General features: G+C 52.3%; 8 non-coding genes and 15 pseudogenes across 8 annotated transcripts in view; all 23 read left to right on the forward strand.

Annotated features, from left to right (window-relative positions):
• LOC148667857 (5S ribosomal RNA) overlaps positions 1-63 on the forward strand; it is a 119-nt gene extending 56 nt beyond the window's left edge. The window contains exon 1 of the ribosomal RNA XR_015937465.1: positions 1-63. This exon is cut by the window's left edge and continues 56 nt beyond it. This is a non-coding gene — a ribosomal RNA (5S ribosomal RNA).
• Positions 64-600: 537 nt separating this feature from the next.
• On the forward strand, positions 601-719 carry LOC148667858 (5S ribosomal RNA). The gene has a single exon (XR_015939094.1). It is a non-coding gene; the product is annotated as a 5S ribosomal RNA (ribosomal RNA).
• Positions 720-1,256: 537 nt separating this feature from the next.
• On the forward strand, positions 1,257-1,375 carry LOC148667859 (5S ribosomal RNA; annotated as a pseudogene).
• A 538-nt stretch (positions 1,376-1,913) lies between these two features.
• Positions 1,914-2,032, forward strand: LOC148667860 (5S ribosomal RNA; annotated as a pseudogene).
• A 537-nt stretch (positions 2,033-2,569) lies between these two features.
• LOC148667861 (5S ribosomal RNA) lies at positions 2,570-2,688 on the forward strand (annotated as a pseudogene).
• Positions 2,689-3,225: 537 nt separating this feature from the next.
• Positions 3,226-3,344, forward strand: LOC148667862 (5S ribosomal RNA; annotated as a pseudogene).
• A 537-nt stretch (positions 3,345-3,881) lies between these two features.
• Positions 3,882-4,000, forward strand: LOC148667863 (5S ribosomal RNA; annotated as a pseudogene).
• Positions 4,001-4,537: 537 nt separating this feature from the next.
• Positions 4,538-4,656, forward strand: LOC148667864 (5S ribosomal RNA). The gene has a single exon (XR_015937467.1). It is a non-coding gene; the product is annotated as a 5S ribosomal RNA (ribosomal RNA).
• Positions 4,657-5,193: 537 nt separating this feature from the next.
• On the forward strand, positions 5,194-5,312 carry LOC148667865 (5S ribosomal RNA; annotated as a pseudogene).
• Positions 5,313-5,849: 537 nt separating this feature from the next.
• On the forward strand, positions 5,850-5,968 carry LOC148667866 (5S ribosomal RNA; annotated as a pseudogene).
• Positions 5,969-6,505: 537 nt separating this feature from the next.
• LOC148667867 (5S ribosomal RNA) lies at positions 6,506-6,624 on the forward strand. Its single transcript, XR_015937468.1, has one exon. It is a non-coding gene; the product is annotated as a 5S ribosomal RNA (ribosomal RNA).
• Positions 6,625-7,161: 537 nt separating this feature from the next.
• LOC148667868 (5S ribosomal RNA) lies at positions 7,162-7,280 on the forward strand. Its single transcript, XR_015938445.1, has one exon. It is a non-coding gene; the product is annotated as a 5S ribosomal RNA (ribosomal RNA).
• Positions 7,281-7,817: 537 nt separating this feature from the next.
• LOC148667869 (5S ribosomal RNA) lies at positions 7,818-7,936 on the forward strand (annotated as a pseudogene).
• A 537-nt stretch (positions 7,937-8,473) lies between these two features.
• LOC148667870 (5S ribosomal RNA) lies at positions 8,474-8,592 on the forward strand (annotated as a pseudogene).
• Positions 8,593-9,129: 537 nt separating this feature from the next.
• LOC148667871 (5S ribosomal RNA) lies at positions 9,130-9,248 on the forward strand. The gene has a single exon (XR_015937469.1). It is a non-coding gene; the product is annotated as a 5S ribosomal RNA (ribosomal RNA).
• Positions 9,249-9,785: 537 nt separating this feature from the next.
• LOC148667872 (5S ribosomal RNA) lies at positions 9,786-9,904 on the forward strand (annotated as a pseudogene).
• A 537-nt stretch (positions 9,905-10,441) lies between these two features.
• LOC148667873 (5S ribosomal RNA) lies at positions 10,442-10,560 on the forward strand. Its single transcript, XR_015937470.1, has one exon. It is a non-coding gene; the product is annotated as a 5S ribosomal RNA (ribosomal RNA).
• A 537-nt stretch (positions 10,561-11,097) lies between these two features.
• On the forward strand, positions 11,098-11,216 carry LOC148667874 (5S ribosomal RNA; annotated as a pseudogene).
• Positions 11,217-11,753: 537 nt separating this feature from the next.
• On the forward strand, positions 11,754-11,872 carry LOC148667875 (5S ribosomal RNA; annotated as a pseudogene).
• Positions 11,873-12,409: 537 nt separating this feature from the next.
• Positions 12,410-12,528, forward strand: LOC148667876 (5S ribosomal RNA; annotated as a pseudogene).
• A 537-nt stretch (positions 12,529-13,065) lies between these two features.
• On the forward strand, positions 13,066-13,184 carry LOC148667877 (5S ribosomal RNA). The gene has a single exon (XR_015937203.1). It is a non-coding gene; the product is annotated as a 5S ribosomal RNA (ribosomal RNA).
• Positions 13,185-13,721: 537 nt separating this feature from the next.
• LOC148667878 (5S ribosomal RNA) lies at positions 13,722-13,840 on the forward strand (annotated as a pseudogene).
• Positions 13,841-14,376: 536 nt separating this feature from the next.
• On the forward strand, positions 14,377-14,495 carry LOC148667879 (5S ribosomal RNA; annotated as a pseudogene).
• Positions 14,496-15,000: the final 505 nt, after the last annotated feature.

Below are 15,000 nucleotides of genomic sequence, written 5' to 3' on the forward strand. Positions count from 1 at the left end.
CAGGGATGGGCCTGGTTAGTACTTGGATGGGAGACCGCCTGGGAATACCAGGTGCTGTAAGCTTTTAAGCGCAGGAGGCGCCCTATCCCCGCTCGCTCGCTCATTCCCCTGTTCACACGTGCAGTGCGGCTTGTCCGTCTGTTTATTTGTCAGCTTTGGCGAGACACGGGTGCTTGTGTATTAGCGTGAGCGTTTTTTATTCTGATCAGGAACAGTTTTACAAGTCCGCAAAGGATCGAGGAAAGGTTTATCGCCAGCTGAAAAGAGACACAGCGCTTCGGCTGTGGAGACTTGTTCGGCTGGCGTTCGGAGAGCCGCGTTTTTCAGAATTGTATTGAGATCGTTTTCCACAGAGCTCAGATGTCAAAGCACAGCAGCAGCTCTCCACAGCGATCCTCTATAGCGCCCTTTCTCCCGCAGCTCCGTCCTCATTGGAAGGAAGCAAGAGTGAAAGGCTGAAGTGAAATAGAGCGGGGACGAAGGCAGTGAAGAGAGAGAACGTGGGAAGAAGAGAAAAACGCAAGGGAAAAAAAGCAGCGTCGTAAAAGAGGTGACGGAGCTGTCCTCTCAATAAGAAGGGTGCCAGCGAGCCTTGCTCTAGCTTACGGCCACACCCCCTTGAGCACGCCTGATCTCATCTGATCTCGGAAGCTAAACAGGGATGGGCCTGGTTAGTACTTGGATGGGAGACCGCCTGGGAATACCAGGTGCTGTAAGCTTTTAAGCGCAGGAGGCGCCCTATCCCCGCTCGCTCGCTCATTCCCCTGTTCACACGTGCAGTGCGGCTTGTCCGTCTGTTTATTTGTCAGCTTTGGCGAGACACGGGTGCTTGTGTATTAGCGTGAGCGTTTTTTATTCTGATCAGGAACAGTTTTACAAGTCCGCAAAGGATCGAGGAAAGGTTTATCGCCAGCTGAAAAGAGACACAGCGCTTCGGCTGTGGAGACTTGTTCGGCTGGCGTTCGGAGAGTCGCGTTTTTCAGAATTGTATTGAGATCGTTTTCCACAGAGCTCAGATGTCAAAGCACAGCAGCAGCTCTCCACAGCGATCCTCTATAGCGCCCTTTCTCCCGCAGCTCCGTCCTCATTGGAAGGAAGCAAGTGTGAAAGGCTGAAGTGAAATAGAGCGGGGACGAAGGCAGTGAAGAGAGAGAACGTGGGAAGAAGAGAAAAACGCAAGGGAAAAAAAGCAGCGTCGTAAAAGAGGTGACGGAGCTGTCCTCTCAATAAGAAGGGTGCCAGCGAGCCCTGCTCGCGCTTACGGCCACACCCCCTTGAGCATGCCTGATCTCGTTTGATCTCGGAAGCTAAACAGGGATGGGCCTGGTTAGTACTTGGATGGGAGACCGCCTGGGAATACCAGGTGCTGTAAGCTTTTAAGCGCAGGAGGCGCCCTATCCCCTGCTCGCTCGCTCATTCCCCTGTTCACACGTGCAGTGCGGCTTGTCCGTCTGTTTATTTGTCAGCTTTGGCGAGACACGGGTGCTTGTGTATTAGCGTGAGCGTTTTTTATTCTGATCATGAACAGTTTAACAAGTCCGCAAAGGATCGAGGAAAAGTTTATCGCCAGCTGAAAAGAGACACAGCGCTTCGGCTGTGGAGACTTGTTCGGCTGGCGTTCGGAGAGTTGCGTTTTTCAGAATTGTATTGAGATCGTTTTCCACAGAGCTCAGATGTCAAAGCACAGCAGCAGCTCTCCACAGCGATCCTCTATAGCGCCCTTTCTCCCGCAGCTCCGTCCTCATTGGAAGGAAGCAAGAGTGAAAGGCTGAAGTGAAATAGAGCGGGGACGAAGGCAGTGAAGAGAGAGAACGTGGGAAGAAGAGAAAAACGCAAGGGAAAAGGAGCAGCGTCGTAAAAGAGGTGACGGAGCTGTCCTCTCAATAAGAAGGGTGCCAGCGAGCCTTGCTCTCGTTTACGGCCACACCCCCTTGAGCACGCCTGATCTCGTCTGATCTCGGACGCTAAACAGGGATGGGCCTGGTTAGTACTTGGATGGGAGACCGCCTGGGAATACCAGGTGCTGTAAGCTTTTAAGCGCGGGAGGCGCCCTATCCCCGCTCGCTCGCTCATTCCCCTGTTCACACGTGCAGTGCGGCTTGTCCGTCTGTTTATTTGTCAGCTTTGGCGAGACACGGGTGCTTGTGTATTAGCGTGAGCGTTTTTTATTCTGATCATGAACAGTTTAACAAGTCCGCAAAGGATCGAGGAAAAGTTTATCGCCAGCTGAAAAGAGACACAGCGCTTCGGCTGTGGAGACTTGTCCGGCTGGCGTTCGGAGAGTTGCGTTTTTCAGAATTGTATTGAGATCGTTTTCCACAGAGCTCAGATGTCAAAGCACAGCAGCAGCTCTCCACAGCGATCCTCTATAGCGCCCTTTCTCCCGCAGCTCCGTCCTCATTGGAAGGAAGCAAGAGTGAAAGGCTGAAGTGAAATAGAGCGGGGACGAAGGCAGTGAAGAGAGAGAACGTGGGAAGAAGAGAAAAACGCAAGGGAAAAAGAGCAGCGTCGTAAAAGAGGTGACGGAGCTGTCCTCTCAATAAGAAGGGTGCCAGCGAGCCTTGCTCTTGCTTGCGGCCACACCCCCTTGAGCACGCCTGATCTCGTCTGATCTCGGACGCTAAACAGGGATGGGCCTGGTTAGTACTTGGATGGGAGACCGCCTGGGAATACCAGGTGCTGTAAGCTTTTAAGCGCAGGAGGCGCCCTATCCCCGCTCGCTCGCTCATTCCCCTGTTCACACGTGCAGTGCGGCTTGTCCGTCTGTTTATTTGTCAGCTTTGGCGAGACACGGGTGCTTGTGTATTAGCGTGAGCGTTTTTTATTCTGATGAGGAACAGTTTTATAAGTCCGCAAAGGATCGAAGAAAGGTTTATCGCCAGCTGAAAAGAGACACAGCGCTTCGGCTGTGGAGACTTGTTCGGCTGGCGTTCGGAGAGTCGCGTTTTTCAGAATTGTATTGAGATCGTTTTCCACAGAGCTCAGATGTCAAAGCACAGCAGCAGCTCTCCACAGCGATCCTCTATAGCGCCCTTTCTCCCGCAGCTCCGTTATCATTGGAAGGAAGCAAGAGTGAAAGGCTGAAGTGAAATAGAGCGGGGACGAAGGCAGTGAAGAGAGAGAACGTGGGAAGAAGAGAAAAACGCAAGGGAAAAAAAGCAGCGTCGTAAAAGAGGTGACGGAGCTGTCCTCTCAATAAGAAGGGTGCCAGCGAGCCTTCCTCTCGGTTACGGCCACACCCCCTTGGGCACGCCTGATCTCGTCTGATTTCGGAAGCTAAACAGGGATGGGCTTGGTTAGTACTTGGATGGGAGACCGCCTGGGAATACCAGGTGCTGTAAGCCTTTAAGCGCAGGAGGCGCCCAATCCCTGCTCGCTCGCTCATTCCCCTGTTCACACGTGCAGTGCGGCTTGTCCGTCTGTTTATTTGTCAGCTTTGGCGAGACGCGGGTGCTTGTGTATTAGCGTGAGCGTTTTTTATTCTGATCAGGAACAGTTTTACAAGTCCGCAAAAGATCGAAGAAAGGTTTATCGCCAGCTGAAAAGAGACACAGCGCTTCGGCTGTGGAGACTTGTTCGGCTGGCGTTCGGAGAGTCGCGTTTTTCAGAATTGTATTGAGATCGTTTTCCACAGAGCTCAGATGTCAAAGCACAGCAGCAGCTCTCCACAGCGATCCTCTATAGCGCCCTTTCTCCCGCAGCTCCGTCCTCATTGGAAGGAAGCAAGAGTGAAAGGCTGAAGTGAAATAGAGCGGGGACGAAGGCAGTGAAGAGAGAGAACGTGGGAAGAAGAGAAAAACGCAAGGGAAAAAGAGCAGCGTCATAAAAGAGGTGACGGAGCTGTCCTCTCAATAAGAAGGGTGCCAGCGAGCCTTGCTCTCGCTTACGGCCACAACCCCTTGAGCACGCCTGATCTCGTCTGATCTCGGAAGCTAAACAGGGATGGGCCTGGTTAGTACTTGGATGGGAGACCGCCTGGGAATACCAGGTGCTGTAAGCTTTTAAGCGCAGGAGGCGCCCTATCCCCGCTCGTTCGCTCATTCCCCTGTTCACACGTGCAGTGCGGCTTGTCCATCTGTTTATTTGTCAGCTTTGGCGAGACACGGGTGCTTGTGTATTAGCGTGAGCGTTTTTTATTCTGATCATGAACAGTTTAACAAGTCCGCAAAGGATCGAGGAAAGGTTTATCGCCAGCTGAAAAGAGACACAGCGCTTCGGCTGTGGAGACTTGTTCGGCTGGCGTTCGGAGAGTCGCGTTTTTCAGAATTGTATTGAGATTGTTTTCCACAGAGCTCAGATGTCAAAGCACAGCAGCAGCTCTCCACAGCGATCCTCTATAGCGCCCTTTCTCCCGCAGCTCCGTCCTCATTGGAAGGAAGCAAGAGTGAAAGGCTGAAGTGAAATAGAGCGGGGACGAAGGCAGTGAAGAGAGAGAACGTGGGAAGAAGAGAAAAACGCAAGAGAAAAAAAGCAGCGTCGTAAAAGAGGTGACGGAGCTGTCCTCTCAATAAGAAGGGTGCCAGCGAGCCTTTCGCTCGCTTACGGCCACACCCCCTTGAGCACGCCTGATCTCGTCTGATCTCGGAAGCTAAACAGGGATGGGCCTGGTTAGTACTTGGATGGGAGACCGCCTGGGAATACCAGGTGCTGTAAGCTTTTAAGCGCAGGAGGCGCCCTATCCCCGCTCGCTCGCTCATTCCCCTGTTCACACGTGCAGTGCGGCTTGTCCGTCTCTTTATTTGTCAGCTTTGGCGAGACACGGGTGCTTGTATATTAGCGTGAGCGTTTTTTATTCTGATCAGGAACAGTTTTACAAGTCCGCAAAGGATCGAGGAAAGGTTTATCGCCAGCTGAAAAGAGACACAGCGCTTCGGCTGTGGAGACTTGTTCGGCTGGCGTTCGGAGAGTCGCGTTTTTCAGAATTGTATTGAGATCGTTTTCCACAGAGCTCAGATGTCAAAGCACAGCAGCAGCTCTCCACAGCGATCCTCTATAGCGCCCTTTCTCCCGCAGCTCCGTCCTCATTGGAAGGAAGCAAGAGTGAAAGGCTGAAGTGAAATAGAGCGGGGACGAAGGCAGTGAAGAGAGAGAACGTGGGAAGAAGAGAAAAACGCAAGGGAAAAAAAGCAGCGTCGTAAAAGAGGTGACGGAGCTGTCCTCTCAATAAGAAGGGTGCCAGCGAGCCTTGCTCTCGCTTATGGCCACACTCCCTTGAGCATCCCTGATCTCGTTTGATCTCGGAAGCTAAACAGGGATGGGCCTGGTTAGTACTTGGATGGGAGACCGCCTGGGAATACCAGGTGCTGTAAGCTTTTAAGCGCAGGAGGCGCCCTATCCCCGCTCGCTCGCTCATTCCCCTGTTCACACGTGCAGTGCGGCTTGTCCGTCTGTTTATTTGTCAGCTTTGGCGAGACACGGGTGCTTGTGTATTAGCGTGAGCGTTTTTTATTCTGATCAGGAACAGTTTTACAAGTCCGCAAAGGATCGAGGAAAGGTTTATCGCCAGCTGAAAAGAGACACAGCGCTTCGGCTGTGGAGACTTGTTCGGCTGGCGTTCGGAGAGTCGCGTTTTTCAGAATTGTATTGAGATCGTTTTCCACAGAGCTCAGATGTCAAAGCACAGCAGCAGCTCTCCACAGCGATCCTCTATAGCGCCCTTCCTCCCGCAGCTCCGTCCTCATTGGAAGGAAGCAAGAGTGAAAGGCTGAAGTGAAATAGAGCGGGGACGAAGGCAGTGAAGAGAGAGAACGTGGGAAGAAGAGAAAAACGCAAGGGAAAAAAAGCAGCGTCGTAAAAGAGGTGACGGAGCTGTCCTCTCAATAAGAAGGGTGCCAGCGAGCCTTGCTCTCCCTTATGGCCACACCCCCTTGAGCACACCAGATCTCGTCTGATCTCGGAAGCTAAACAGGGATGGGCTTGGTTAGTACTTGGATGGGAGACCGCCTGGGAATACCAGGTGCTGTGAGCTTTTAAGCGCAGGAGGCGCTCTATCCCCGCTCGCTCGCTCATTCCCCTGTTCACACGTGCAGTGCGGCTTGTCCGTCTGTTTATTTGTCAGCTTTGGTGAGACACGGGTGCTTGTGTATTAGCGTGAGCGTTTTTTATTCTGATCAGGAACAGTTTTACAAGTCCGCAAAGGATCGAGGAAAGGTTTATCGCCAGCTGAAAAGAGACACAGCGCTTCGGCTGTGGAGACTTGTTCGGCTGGCGTTCGGAGAGTCGCGTTTTTTAGAATTGTATTGAGATCGTTTTCCACAGAGCTCAGATGTCAAAGCACAGCAGCAGCTCTCCACAGCGATCCTCTATAGCGCCCTTTCTCCCGCAGCTCCGTCCTCATTGGAAGGAAGCAAAAGTGAAAGGCTGAAGTGAAATAGAGCGGGGACGAAGGCAGTGAAGAGAGAGAACGTGGGAAGAAGAGAAAAACGCAAGGGAAAAAAAGCAGCGTCGTAAAAGAGGTGACGGAGCTGTCCTCTCAATAAGAAGGGTGCCAGCGAGCCTTGCTCTTGCTTACGGCCACACCCCCTTGAGCACGCCTGATCTCGTCTGATCTCGGAAGCTAAACAGGGATGGGCCTGGTTAGTACTTGGATGGGAGACCGCCTGGGAATACCAGGTGCTGTAAGCTTTTAAGCGCAGGAGGCGCCCTATCCCTGCTCGCTCGCTCATTCCCCTGTTCACACGTGCAGTGCGGCTTGTCCGTCTGTTTATTTGTCAGCTTTGGCGAGACACGGGTGCTTGTGTATTAGCGTGAGCGTTTTTTATTCTGATCAGGAACAGTTTTACAAGTCCGCAAAGGATCGAGGAAAGGTTTATCGCCAGCTGAAAAGAGACACAGCGCTTCGGCTGTGGAGACTTGTTCGGCTGGCGTTCGGAGAGTCGCGTTTTTCAGAATTGTATTGAGATCGTTTTCCACAGAGCTCAGATGTCAAAGCACAGCAGCAGCTCTCCACAGCGATCCTCTATAGCGCCCTTTCTCCCGCAGCTCCGTCCTCATTGGAAGGAAGCAAGAGTGAAAGGCTGAAGTGAAATAGAGCGGGGACGAAGGCAGTGAAGAGAGAGAACGTGGGAAGAAGAGAAAAACGCAAGGGAAAAAAAGCAGCGTCGTAAAAGAGGTGACGGAGCTGTCCTCTCAATAAGAAGGGTGCCAGCGAGCCTTGCTCTCGCTTACGGCCACACCCCCTTGAGCACACCTGATCTTGTCTGATCTCGGAAGCTAAACAGGGATGGGCCTGGTTAGTACTTGGATGGGAGACCGCCTGGGAATACCAGGTGCTGTAAGCTTTTAAGCGCAGGAGGCGCCCTATCCCCGCTCGCTCGCTCATTCCCCTGTTCACACGTGCAGTGCGGCTTGTCCGTCTGTTTATTTGTCAGCTTTGGCGAGACACGGGTGCTTGTGTATTAGCGTGAGCGTTTTTTATTCTGATCAGGAACAGTTTTACAAGTCCGCAAAGGATCGAGGAAAGGTTTATCGCCAGCTGAAAAGAGACACAGCGCTTCGGCTGTGGAGACTTGTTCGGCTGGCGTTCGGAGAGTCGCGTTTTTCAGAATTGTATTGAGATCGTTTTCCACAGAGCTCAGATGTCAAAGCACAGCAGCAGCTCTCCACAGCGATCCTCTATAGCGCCCTTTCTCCCGCAGCTCCGTCCTCATTGGAAGGAAGCAAAAGTGAAAGGCTGAAGTGAAATAGAGCGGGGACGAAGGCAGTGAAGAGAGAGAACGTGGGAAGAAGAGAAAAACGCAAGAGAAAAAAAGCAGCGTCGTAAAAGAGGTGACGGAGCTGTCCTCTCAATAAGAAGGGTGCCAGCGAGCTTTGCTCTCGCTTACGGCCACACCCCCTTGACCATGCCTGAGCTCATCTGATCTTGGAAGCTAAACAGGGATGGGCCTGGTTAGTACTTGGATGGGAGACCGCCTGGGAATACCAGGTGCTGTAAGCTTTTAAGCGCAGGAGGCGCCCTATCCCCGCTCGCTCGCTCATTCCCCTGTTCACACGTGCAGTGCGGCTTGTCCGTCTGTTTATTTGTCAGCTTTGGCGAGACACGGGTGCTTGTGTATTAGCGTGAGCGTTTTTTATTCTGATCAGGAACAGTTTAACAAGTCCGCAAAGGATCGAGGAAAGGTTTATCGCCAGCTGAAAAGAGACACAGCGCTTCGGCTGTGGAGACTTGTTCGGCTGGCGTTCGGAGAGTCGCGTTTTTCAGAATTGTATTGAGATCGTTTTCCACAGAGCTCAGATGTCAAAGCACAGCAGCAGCTCTCCACAGCGATCCTCTATAGCGCCCTTTCTCCCGCAGCTCCGTCCTCATTGGAAGGAAGCAAGAGTGAAAGGCTGAAGTGAAATAGAGCGGGGACGAAGGCAGTGAAGAGAGAGAACGTGGGAAGAAGAGAAAAACGCAAGGGAAAAAAAGCAGCGTCGTAAAAGAGGTGACGGAGCTGTCCTCTCAATAAGAAGGGTGCCAGCGAGCCTTGCTCGCGCTTAAGGCCACACCCCCTTGAGCACGCCTGATCTCGTTTGATCTCAGAATCTAAACAGGGATCGGCCTGGTTAGTACTTGGATGGGAGACCGCCTGGGAATACCAGGTGCTGTAAGCTTTTAAGCGCAGGAGGCGCCCTATCCCCGCTCGCTCGCTCATTCCCCTGTTCACACGTGCAGTGCGGCTTGTCCGTCTGTTTATTTGTCAGCTTTGGCGAGACACGGGTGCTTGTGTATTAGCGTGAGCGTTTTTTATTCTGATCAGGAACAGTTTTACAAGTCCGCAAAGGATCGAGGAAAGGTTTATCGCCAGCTGAAAAGAGACACAGCGCTTCGGCTGTGGAGACTTGTTCGGCTGGCGTTCGGAGAGTCGCGTTTTTCAGAATTGTATTGAGATCGTTTTCCACAGAGCTCAGATGTCAAAGCACAGCAGCAGCTCTCCACAGCGATCCTCTATAGCGCCCTTTCTCCCGCAGCTCCGTCCTCATTGGAAGGAAGCAAAAGTGAAAGGCTGAAGTGAAATAGAGCGGGGACGAAGGCAGTGAAGAGAGAGAACGTGGGAAGAAGAGAAAAACGCAAGGGAAAAAAAGCAGCGTCGTAAAAGAGGTGACGGAGCTGTCCTCTCAATAAGAAGGGTGCCAGCGAGCCTTGCTCTCGCTTACGGCCACACCCCCTTGAGCACGCCTGATCTCGTCTGATCTCGGAAGCTAAACAGGGATGGGCCTGGTTAGTACTTGGATGGGAGACCGCCTGGGAATACCAGGTGCTGTAAGCTTTTAAGCGCAGGAGGCGCCCTATCCCTGCTCGCTCGCTCATTCCCCTGTTCACACGTGCAGTGCGGCTTGTCCGTCTGTTTATTTGTCAGCTTTGGCGAGACACGGGTGCTTGTGTATTAGCGTGAGCGTTTTTTATTCTGATCAGGAACAGTTTTACAAGTCCGCAAAGGATCGAGGAAAGGTTTATCGCCAGCTGAAAAGAGACACAGCGCTTCGGCTGTGGAGACTTGTTCGGCTGGCGTTCGGAGAGTCGCGTTTTTCAGAATTGTATTGAGATCGTTTTCCACAGAGCTCAGATGTCAAAGCACAGCAGCAGCTCTCCACAGCGATCCTCTATAGCGCCCTTTCTCCCGCAGCTCCGTCCTCATTGGAAGGAAGCAAGAGTGAAAGGCTGAAGTGAAATAGAGCGGGGACGAAGGCAGTGAAGAGAGAGAACGTGGGAAGAAGAGAAAAACGCAAGGGAAAAAAAGCAGCGTCGTAAAAGAGGTGACGGAGCTGTCCTCTCAATAAGAAGGGTGCCAGCGAGCCTTGCTCGCGCTTAAGGCCACACCCCCTTGAGCACGCCTGATCTCGTTTGATCTCAGAATCTAAACAGGGATCGGCCTGGTTAGTACTTGGATGGGAGACCGCCTGGGAATACCAGGTGCTGTAAGCTTTTAAGCGCAGGAGGCGCCCTATCCCCGCTCGCTCGCTCATTCCCCTGTTCACACGTGCAGTGCGGCTTGTCCGTCTGTTTATTTGTCAGCTTTGGCGAGACACGGGTGCTTGTGTATTAGCGTGAGCGTTTTTTATTCTGATCAGGAACAGTTTTACAAGTCCGCAAAGGATCGAGGAAAGGTTTATCGCCAGCTGAAAAGAGACACAGCGCTTCGGCTGTGGAGACTTGTTCGGCTGGCGTTCGGAGAGTCGCGTTTTTCAGAATTGTATTGAGATCGTTTTCCACAGAGCTCAGATGTCAAAGCACAGCAGCAGCTCTCCACAGCGATCCTCTATAGCGCCCTTTCTCCCGCAGCTCCGTCCTCATTGGAAGGAAGCAAAAGTGAAAGGCTGAAGTGAAATAGAGCGGGGACGAAGGCAGTGAAGAGAGAGAACGTGGGAAGAAGAGAAAAACGCAAGGGAAAAAAAGCAGCGTCGTAAAAGAGGTGACGGAGCTGTCCTCTCAATAAGAAGGGTGCCAGCGAGCCTTGCTCTCGCTTACGGCCACACCCCCTTGAGCACGCCTGATCTCGTCTGATCTCGGAAGCTAAACAGGGATGGGCCTGGTTAGTACTTGGATGGGAGACCGCCTGGGAATACCAGGTGCTGTAAGCTTTTAAGCGCAGGAGGCGCCCTATCCCTGCTCGCTCGCTCATTCCCCTGTTCACACGTGCAGTGCGGCTTGTCCGTCTGTTTATTTGTCAGCTTTGGCGAGACACGGGTGCTTGTGTATTAGCGTGAGCGTTTTTTATTCTGATCAGGAACAGTTTTACAAGTCCGCAAAGGATCGAGGAAAGGTTTATCGCCAGCTGAAAAGAGACACAGCGCTTCGGCTGTGGAGACTTGTTCGGCTGGCGTTCGGAGAGTCGCGTTTTTCAGAATTGTATTGAGATCGTTTTCCACAGAGCTCAGATGTCAAAGCACAGCAGCAGCTCTCCACAGCGATCCTCTATAGCGCCCTTTCTCCCGCAGCTCCGTCCTCATTGGAAGGAAGCAAGAGTGAAAGGCTGAAGTGAAATAGAGCGGGGACGAAGGCAGTGAAGAGAGAGAACGTGGGAAGAAGAGAAAAACGCAAGAGAAAAAAAGCAGCGTCGTAAAAGAGGTGACGGAGCTGTCCTCTCAATAAGAAGGGTGCCAGCGAGCCTTGCTCTCGCTTACGGCCACACCCCCTTGACCATGCCTGAGCTCATCTGATCTTGGAAGCTAAACAGGGATGGGCCTGGTTAGTACTTGGATGGGAGACCGCCTGGGAATACCAGGTGCTGTAAGCTTTTAAGCGCAGGAGGCGCCCTATCCCCGCTCGCTCGCTCATTCCCCTGTTCACACGTGCAGTGCGGCTTGTCCGTCTGTTTATTTGTCAGCTTTGGCGAGACACGGGTGCTTGTGTATTAGCGTGAGCGTTTTTTATTCTGATCAGGAACAGTTTTACAAGTCCGCAAAGGATCGAGGAAAGGTTTATCGCCAGCTGAAAAGAGACACAGCGCTTCGGCTGTGGAGACTTGTTCGGCTGGCGTTCGGAGAGTCGCGTTTTTCAGAATTGTATTGAGATCGTTTTCCACAGAGCTCAGATGTCAAAGCACAGCAGCAGCTCTCCACAGCGATCCTCTATAGCGCCCTTTTTCCCGCAGCTCCGTCCTCATTGGAAGGAAGCAAGAGTGAAAGGCTGAAGTGAAATAGAGCAGGGACGAAGGCAGTGAAGAGAGAGAACGTGGGAAGAAGAGAAAAACGCAAGGGAAAAAAAGCAGCGTCGAAAAAGAGGTGACGGAGCTGTCCTCTCAATAAGAAGGGTGCCAGCGAGCCTTGCTCGCGCTTACGGCCACACCCCCTTGAGCACGCCTGATCTCGTTTGATCTCAGAATCTAAACAGGGATCGGCCTGGTTAGTACTTGGATGGGAGACCGCCTGGGAATACCAGGTGCTGTAAGCTTTTAAGCGCAGGAGGCGCCCTATCCCCGCTCGCTCGCTCATTCCCCTGTTCACACGTGCAGTGCGGCTTGTCCGTCTGTTTATTTGTCAGCTTTGGCGAGACACGGGTGCTTGTGTATTAGCGTGAGCGTTTTTTATTCTGATCAGGAACAGTTTTACAAGTCCGCAAAGGATCGAGGAAAGGTTTATCGCCAGCTGAAAAGAGACACAGCGCTTCGGCTGTGGAGACTTGTTCGGCTGGCGTTCGGAGAGTCGCGTTTTTCAGAATTGTATTGAGATCGTTTTCCACAGAGCTCAGATGTCAAAGCACAGCAGCAGCTCTCCACAGCGATCCTCTATAGCGCCCTTTCTCCCGCAGCTCCGTCGTCATTGGAAGGAAGCAAAAGTGAAAGGCTGAAGTGAAATAGAGCGGGGACGAAGGCAGTGAAGAGAGAGAACGTGGGAAGAAGAGAAAAACGCAAGGGAAGAAAAGCAGCGTCGAAAAAGAGGTGACGGAGCTGTCCTCTCAATAAGAAGGGTGCCAGCGAACCTTGCTCTTGCTTACGGCCACACTCCCTTGAGCACGCCTGATCTTGTCTGATCTCGGAAGCTAAACAGGGATGGGCCTGGTTAGTACTTGGATGGGAGACCGCCTGGGAATACCAGGTGCTGCAAGCTTTTAAGCGCAGGAGGCGCCCTATCCCCGCTCGTTCGCTCATTCCCCTGTTCACACGTGCAGTGCGGCTTGTCCGTCTGTTTATTTGTCAGCTCTGGCGAGACACGGGTGCTTGTGTATTAGCGTGAGCGTTTTTTATTCTGATCAGGAACAGTTTAACAAGTCCGCAAAGAATCGAGGAAAGGTTTATCGCCAGCTGAAAAGAGACACAGCGATTCGGCTGTGGAGACTTGTTCGGCTGGCGTTCGGAGAGTCGCGTTTTTCAGAATTGTATTGAGATCGTTTTCCACAGAGCTCAGATGTCAAAGCACAGCAGCAGCTCTCCACAGCGATCCTCTATAGCGCCCTTTCTCCCGCAGCTCCGTCCTCATTGGAAGGAAGCAAGAGTGAAAGGCTGAAGTGAAATAGAGCGGGGACGAAGGCAGTGAAGCGAGAGAACGTGGGAAGAAGAGAAAAACGCAAGGGAAAAAAAGGAGCGTCGTAAAAGAGGTGACGGAGCTGTCCTCTCAATAAGAAGGGTGCCAGCGAGCCTTGCTCTCGCTTACGGCCACACCCCCTTGAGCACGCCCGATCTCGTCTGATCTCGGAAGCTAAACAGGGATGGGCCTGGTTAGTACTTGGATGGGACACCGCCTGGGAATACCAGGTGCTGTAAGCTTTTAAGCGCAGGAGGCGCCCTATCCCCGCTCGCTCGCTCATTCCCCTGTTCACACGTGCAGTGCGGCTTGTCCGTCTGTTTATTTGTCAGCTTTGGCGAGACACGGGTGCTTGTGTATTAGCGTGAGCGTTTTTTATTCTGATCAGGAACAGTTTTACAAGTCCGCAAAGGATCGAGGAAAGGTTTATCGCCAGCTGAAAAGAGACACAGCGCTTCGGCTGTGGAGACTTGTTCGGCTGGCGTTCGGAGAGTCGCGTTTTTCAGAATTGTATTGAGATCGTTTTCCACAGAGCTCAGATGTCAAAGCACAGCAGCAGCTCTCCACAGCGATCCTCTATAGCGCCCTTTCTCCCGCAGCTCCGTCCTCATTGGAAGGAAGCAAGAGTGAAAGGCTGAAGTGAAATAGAGCGGGGACGAAGGCAGTGAAGAGAGAGAACGTGGGAAGAAGAGAAAAACGCAAGGGAAAAAAAGCAGCGTCGTAAAAGAGGTGACGGAGCTGTCCTCTCAATAAGAAGGGTGCCAGCGAGCCTTGCTCTCGTTTATGGCCACACCCCCTTGAGCACGCCTGATCTCGTCTGATCTCGGAAGCTAAACAGGGATGGGCTTGGTTAGTACTTGGATGAGAGACCGCCTGGGAGTACCAGGTGCTGTAAGCTTTTAAGCGCAGGAGGCGCCCTATCCCCGCTCGCTCGCTCATTCCCCTGTTCACACGTGCAGTGCGGCTTGTCCGTCTGTTTATTTGTCAGCTTTGGTGAGACACGGGTGCTTGTGTATTAGCGTGAGCGTTTTTTATTCTGATCAGGAACAGTTTTACAAGTCCGCAAAGGATCGAGGAAAGGTTTATCGCCAGCTGAAAAGAGACACAGCGCTTCGGCTGTGGAGACTTGTTCGGCTGGCGTTCGGAGAGTCGCGTTTTTCAGAATTGTATTGAGATCGTTTTCCACAGAGCTCAGATGTCAAAGCACAGCAGCAGCTCTCCACAGCGATCCTCTATAGCGCCCTTTCTCCCGCAGCTCCGTCCTCATTGGAAGGAAGCAAGAGTGAAAGGCTGAAGTGAAATAGAGCGGGGACGAAGGCAGTGAAGAGAGAGAACGTGGGAAGAAGAGAAAAACGCAAGGGAAAAAAGCAGCGTCGTAAAAGAGGTGACGGAGCTGTCCTCTCAATAAGAAGGGTGCCAGCGAGCCTTGCTCTCGCTTACAGCCACACCCCCTTGACCACGCCTGATCTCATCTGATCTTGGAAGCTAAACAGGGATGGGCCTGGTTAGTACTTGGATGGGAGACCGCCTGGGAATACCAGGTGCTGTAAGCTTTTAAGCGCAGGAGGCGCCCTATCCCCGCTCGCTCGCTCATTCCCCTGTTCACACGTGCAGTGCGGCTTGTCCGTCTGTTTATTTCTCAGCTTTGGCGAGACACGGGTGCTTGTGTATTAGCGTGAGCGTTTTTTATTCTGATCAGGAACAGTTTTACAAGTCCGCAAAGGATCGAGGAAAGGTTTATCGCCAGCTGAAAAGAGACACAGCGCTTCGGCTGTGGAGACTTGTTCGGCTGGCGTTCGGAGAGTCGCGTTTTTCAGAATTGTATTGAGATCGTTTTCCACAGAGCTCAGATGTCAAAGCACAGCAGCAGCTCTCCACAGCGATCCTCTATAGCGCCCTTTCTCCCGCAGCTCCGTCCTCATTGGAAGGAAGCAAGAGTGAAAGGCTGAAGTGAAATAGAGCTGGGACGAAGGCAGTGAAGAGAGAGAACGTGGGAAGAAGAGAAAAACGCAAGGGAAAAAAAGCAGCGTCGTAAAAGAGGTGACGGAGCTGTCCTCT

This window comes from Lepisosteus platostomus, chromosome 5 (assembly GCF_059453375.1).
Source record: "Lepisosteus platostomus isolate fLepPlt1 chromosome 5, fLepPlt1.hap1, whole genome shotgun sequence".
Classification (NCBI taxonomy): Eukaryota; Metazoa; Chordata; class Actinopteri; order Semionotiformes; family Lepisosteidae; genus Lepisosteus; species Lepisosteus platostomus.